Below are 6,029 nucleotides of genomic sequence, written 5' to 3'. Positions count from 1 at the left end.
TTGACTGGAACAATTGTGATTCTTTCTATTGAAAGATTTTGCTTTATTTTTGTGTGTGACTATTTCCATTTCTTGAAAGATAAAGTCAGAAAGGACTTTAGAAATTATTCTGTCAAGTCCCTTTTCTGAAACGAAACTGAATTCCAAAGGATCCATGGCTCCTTGTCCATAGCCAGGTATATAGTTAGTGTCAGATTCAGGGGTGAAAATGAAGAAAGTTGGTTTCCAGTTCATTTGCAATGCCAGGACCTAAGACTAGTGACCTCTTGAGAAGAAGGGTCGCAGGCATATCTCACTGCTGTCAAGTCACAGCAACTCCCTGTGGGCATCTGAGACAGGAGCTGTTTGTGGGAGCACAACACCCAGTCTTTCTCCTGAGAAGCTTGGGGGTTTCTAACTGCCGACCGTGAGGATCACAGCCCAACCTGTAGCTCCTGCACCACAAGGGCTCTCAATAGTAACTTCATGTCAGAAAGAAACAAGATACCCAACAGGAGAAGGATTGTAGGGTGAATGCATGTTTAATTACAAACACTTGTTTTGCATTTCAGAGTTCCTATTTCCCAAGATGATTCTGAAACACAAAATGTGACATTATGTTTTACCTACATGTGGCATTTCCTGAGTGTCACAAATGAATCTTTGGGAAAATGTGGCCCAAAACACTAACAATTTGTTGTTTAACATGTGTCAACCAATGTATAGGGAAACAAAGATACAAAGCAAGACCTGATGCACGTGGGTTGTTGGACTTTTAAATAACTCAGGCTGTGACAGCCATCATTAACAGGATAATCATCCTATCTCTTCTCCCTCTACCCTACTCTGTCCTTCTGTTTTTTAGCACATTTGTCACATACTTTCTATTCTGGAATGTCCAAGTGGAAAGTGGCCAGTTTGTTTTTAGATAGGGAATTAAGGGTACTGAAGTTGGCTCGTGAGCAGCTTCATAATTAAATACTAATAAAACGTAGAAGTACTAGTTTCAGTTCATAGTAGATATGTTAATTTCTAACATTTTATAATTGTATTAAAACAGTAGACTAAAGCACTCCTTGATTGTAGAAAATAATAAGATAATTAAGGTTCATATTTCCAAAGATACTGTTAATTATGAAATTAGGGGTTTCTGGGGCAGTTATGTAATTGTTTGTCAATTTGAGAATTAAGAGCGTAGGGGTGGAGTCTAGCCTGTCAATCAGATCATAGCCAATGAGGCCTCTGTGTGGGCATGGCCTTCTCCTGAGAATTCTGGAAAATCGGTATTTCCTCCTTGGAGGTGAGAGAAACTCTCTCACTACTTCACTCTGGGGGACATTGCAGCTGACAAGACACATGGAACTACTCTAGTGCCCTGAGCTGGAGAAGCTAAACGGACCTACCTTGATCCAACCAGACCTCTGAAGCCAGAGACGCCACATAGAGACCCCTGCCAGCACTGAGATGCTTATTACGCCACTGGATATAAAGACTTCCTACTCCGTGGCCTGTAATCGTCCTGCATTCGGCGTCATTGCATGTGTTTCGTGAGTCTGAAGAGGACTTTATAGATTGGTATCGGACATATGGGCTAATATCCTATTTATGGGCTTGGGCTGGACTGGGTTGGGTTGCTTTCTTTATGTAAAATTACCCTTTATATAAAACTCTCTCATACACATATGAGTTTCCATGGATATGTTTCTCTAGTCTACCCCAACTAACAGTTTCTATAAGACTTCCTTTTGTGCACAACTTCCGGATAAGTCTTGGAATGTTGGCGCATGTTCAACAAGAATAATCTACAAATCTGTTTGTGTTACATAAAGTCTTTCTAAAGAAGACAAATTGCAAGAATTAGTATACATACACACACACTCACTCTAGATAAGTGGCTCTTAACCTTCCTTTAATCCAGTTTCTCATGTTGTGTTGACCCCCAACCATAAAATTATTTTCATTGCTACTTCATAACTGTAATTTTGCTACTGTTATGAATCAGGCGAGCCCTGCGAAAGGGTCATTCGGCCCCCAAAGGGGTCACGACCACAGGTTGAGAACTGCTTCGAGAGAGGGCCCCTTCTAAAATTAAGTACTAAATCTAATCTATTACTGAATGCTGGAAAATGTGCAGATTATACTGAATTTAAAGCAATAATCCTGGAGTATGAGATGATTTTCAAGCTAAATTTAGCTTGAAACTAAATTTAGCCCCCCCCCCAAAAAAAAAGCAATAGAAGGAAAAGAGATACATTATACTTAGAAATTTGCATGTTGAAATCTCATTTCTTTGTAGTTATCTTAATAAAATATATAAATAATGAGTGAGAAATACCTGAAACAAATGAACAGTGGATATTTGGGCCGATTTAAAATTCAGTGGTTAAAGGGCTCACCTGCTAAACAGAAGGTCCAAAGATAGAGGAGAAACTGGAGAAAGACGTGCTCATCTGCCTGTGTAAAGATTTACAGCCTTGGAAGCCAGAGGAGGCTGTTCGCCTGTGTTCTACAGAGTAGCTATGAATTAGAGTTGACCTGTTAATTTATATTGTGCTGTATTATAACTTATTTTGGTAATAATTCTTCTCAAAGTTAAAAAAGTCAACTAACAATGTTTATACAACTAATTGTGAGGTGAGCTTACCATGTTTTATCAAAGAGAAATACAATGTTGTGAAAACATTCTCATATTATTGTCTTTTGAGGTTTTTTTATTTTCTGTTTTACTTGTCTTACATTTATTCATGCATGAATGAAGAGGCTGGCGAGTTGATTAAATCTCCCAAACACAGTAGAACTGACCACCAGTTATATGAGGAGACTTCAAAAAGATCATGGAAAAATTGCATTGGTTTTTAATTCCATTTTCCACAAATTTTTGAAGCCTCCTTGTCTGTGTAACTAAAAATATATGCGCATGTGTTATACATGTCAATGATACAGTTGCCATTTTTGTTGGGTTCCTTTCAGTCAATTCCGACTCATATTGACCCTCTGTATAACAGAATGAAGCCCTATTGGCCCTCATGGCATCCTCGCTTCATTTCTGTATTTGAGGCCACTGTTGCAGCTGCTGTGCCAATTCCTCTCAGTGAGCTTCCTCTTTTATTGCTCATCCTATATTGTATCAAGCACGCTGCCCTTTTCCGAGGATTGAAATCTCCTGATAACACGTCCGTTGTCACATACATAAAGCCAAGTCTTGTCATCCTTGCTTCTAAGGAGCATTCTGCCTGTACTTCTCACAAAACAGATACATTTACTCTTCTACAGTCCATATTTAATAGTTCTCTAGTCTTCATTAATTTCATAATTCAAAGAAATACATTTTTCTTTGGTCTCTCAGTTATTGCCCAATGATCACATTACCTATATATGAGGCAACTGAAAATATCATTGCTTGGATCAGGCACGCACCTTAGTCTTCAAAATGACGTATTTGAGTTTTGACATTTAAAATAGACCTTTCACAGATTTATCCAATGCAATATGTCCTTTAACTTACTGATGTCCACTTCTATGGCGGAGCATTTATATATGTATAAATGCATACATACTATATATGCTCAGCTATGTATATATAATTTGGATATGTGTATACATACATATACATGACCAGCCTTGTGAAAAAGGTCAGAGATGGCTAGTGATTATAATTTGAAATGGTGCCATGAAAGTATCAAAAATGATCAACTCAGAATGGGGAGTACGAGCCCAGAGGGCCTAGGGTGGGCAAGCTAACACTCTGTCACTGGGTCAATTAGGTAAGCCATGTTTTCACCTGAAGATAGTGCAGACACAACACAAAGTGGTTCCTCCTTGATATGCCTTTGGATTGTGCTGCTGTCAGGGTCCAGAGCCCAGATGCTCTCTCTATGGTTCTTTATTTTGTGACTCTGTATTATGACCCCCTGAGGAAGTCAGACCAGCCTGGGGTTACTAGAGACTGTGTCTTGCTTGGCATATTTATCATCCACGAATCAGCTGCTATAAATATACCTCAGCAGGATCATCATCAGGCCAGCTCAGTAGCCTGCAATTTATGAAGGTTATGGGAAGCAGTGTGAAGGGTGGAGTGCTTTATTAAGGGTGGCATTCTTCTCCGACCCAGTCCTTTGTGCTCCGTAAGTGTAAATGACTCTGGGAGTGAGGACTCCTTTCCATTAAAACTGAGGCTTTATAAAGTGTCCCCTTTGGCTGTTATTCTTGTGTCACTCTATCATGAATATCAGAATTTCTTAGAAATATCAACAGCGTTGAAACACCATGTTGGAAATCACTAGATGGAAAAGCAGCTTAACTCAATCTCATCGTGTTTCCTCTCTTTTTTGTGTTCAAACCATGAAAAGCACTCTTTTTTAATGGCCTCCAATTAGTTTTTTCATATCTATCATTAATATATTCATTTTTGTTTTGTTTACAATAACAGATCTGACTCAAATGGCAACAAATGTCAAATTAGCACCTCTGTTGATGTTTGAAATAACTGAAATGTTTTTCTTTTCTTTACTGCTGAATGTTGTGTTTGTTTTTCAAAGAAAATGTGTTTGCCTAAGAAAGTGTTTTGGGTTCTGCCCTAAACATAAACCTTATTTCTACTTCACCTTCCTTCCAATGGATTTATAAAAATCTTGTCATAAATTAAAAATGACACAAAACCCAAACGGCACCAAGTGAGCTGTGATTTGTTCTGGGGAATAAGGTGAAAGCCGCCTGGCTGGGGAATGATGAACTGTTTCCCTTGCAGGGGGTGATTCCAAACTCCTGTCCTAGAAAAGAACGTCTGGAAAGGGCTGACCCTATTCATATGTATTAAGGAGTAAAGGGCCAATTTTAATATTTCAAACAACTCCAGCGAATCAAAGTTCATCCACACCTTCTTGTCTTCACTACAACCCGATTTTAAAATGGTGTGCGTGGCTATCCAATCACCCCAGGGGAGGGGAACAGGAGGAAGGAGAGGGAGAAAAACGCAGAAAGAGGAAGGAAAGGAAATGTTGGAAAATTGCTTTATTCAACTCCACCTGCCACTCAAGCAACTCATCCTTGGGAAGACTCGGACACTTTATATGGATTACCCGTTATGATCTCCCTCCCACCACATCACTGCATTATTTTAGCACTTGTTCTGCAAATCACCAACTGCGTTTACAAGCAGACATAATCAGGAGAAGATGACCTTTTGCAGCGTGTATCTGTGGTTAGTTCATCAAATACGTCGTCAGCCAACTGTCCAGGAGGCTAACCAAATGAAGACACATACAATAAAAGGGAGTGGGGATGTTGTGGAATCGATTCGACGCCAGTGGGCTTAGCGTGGAAAATCACCACCCCCTAACCCCATACCCTGCACTTTTCCTTCCTAAGGCAAGAATCGGATAGCCTCTCCTCTTCATTTCTTACCACCCAGACCATAACCTGTTACTGGGGAAACTTGAAAAAAAAAAAAAAAGAATCAGATACATTAAAAAGAAAGAAAAAGTTCAGCCACCACCACCAAGATCCCATTGCCATGCCAAAAGCAATGCCAGAAGCCCAACCTCGGACGCCACGCAGCGGTGTGACAAAGCCCGTATGGAGTTCGAACAATTGAGATGTTAATTGCAGCTTCGCCTAGAAAAACTACTATTGTTGCAGCGGAGACGCGCAGCCCTTTGCTCGCAGAGACGTGCTCCCGCCGCAGCCGATGGGATCAATCCCTCCGGATCCCGTGGCTGGAACGATAGCTGTCCGCTGGCGACAAGTCGGTGCTGAAAGACACAGTGAAAAACGACCAAGTCCCGCTTCCCACCCCTCCGAGTCGCCTTCCTGTCCTCCTCGCCCACCCCCACCACCCCCCGCCTCGCCTCCCCGCGACTTTCTCTTTGCCCGCGGCCTCCGCCAGCCGCAGCGGTGGGAACGGAGGATGCAAACGTCTCCCAGACCTAGCACACGCCGCTTGCGGGACGTGCTTGGCTTTGAGCAGCCGTGACGTGCAGGCGCACCGCGGCCCTTGGCTGGAGCTCCGCGGAGACCCCGCTCCCGCCCCTGGTCCCCCGCCGCCGGCCCCC

This window comes from Echinops telfairi, unplaced genomic scaffold (genome assembly GCF_000313985.2).
Source record: "Echinops telfairi isolate 266 unplaced genomic scaffold, ASM31398v2 ScPeMD7_3533;HRSCAF=4204_1, whole genome shotgun sequence".
NCBI lineage: Eukaryota > Metazoa > Chordata > Mammalia > Afrosoricida > Tenrecidae > Echinops > Echinops telfairi.
The sequence above is the reverse complement of the archived record's forward strand: the minus strand, read 5'-3'. Positions refer to the sequence as shown.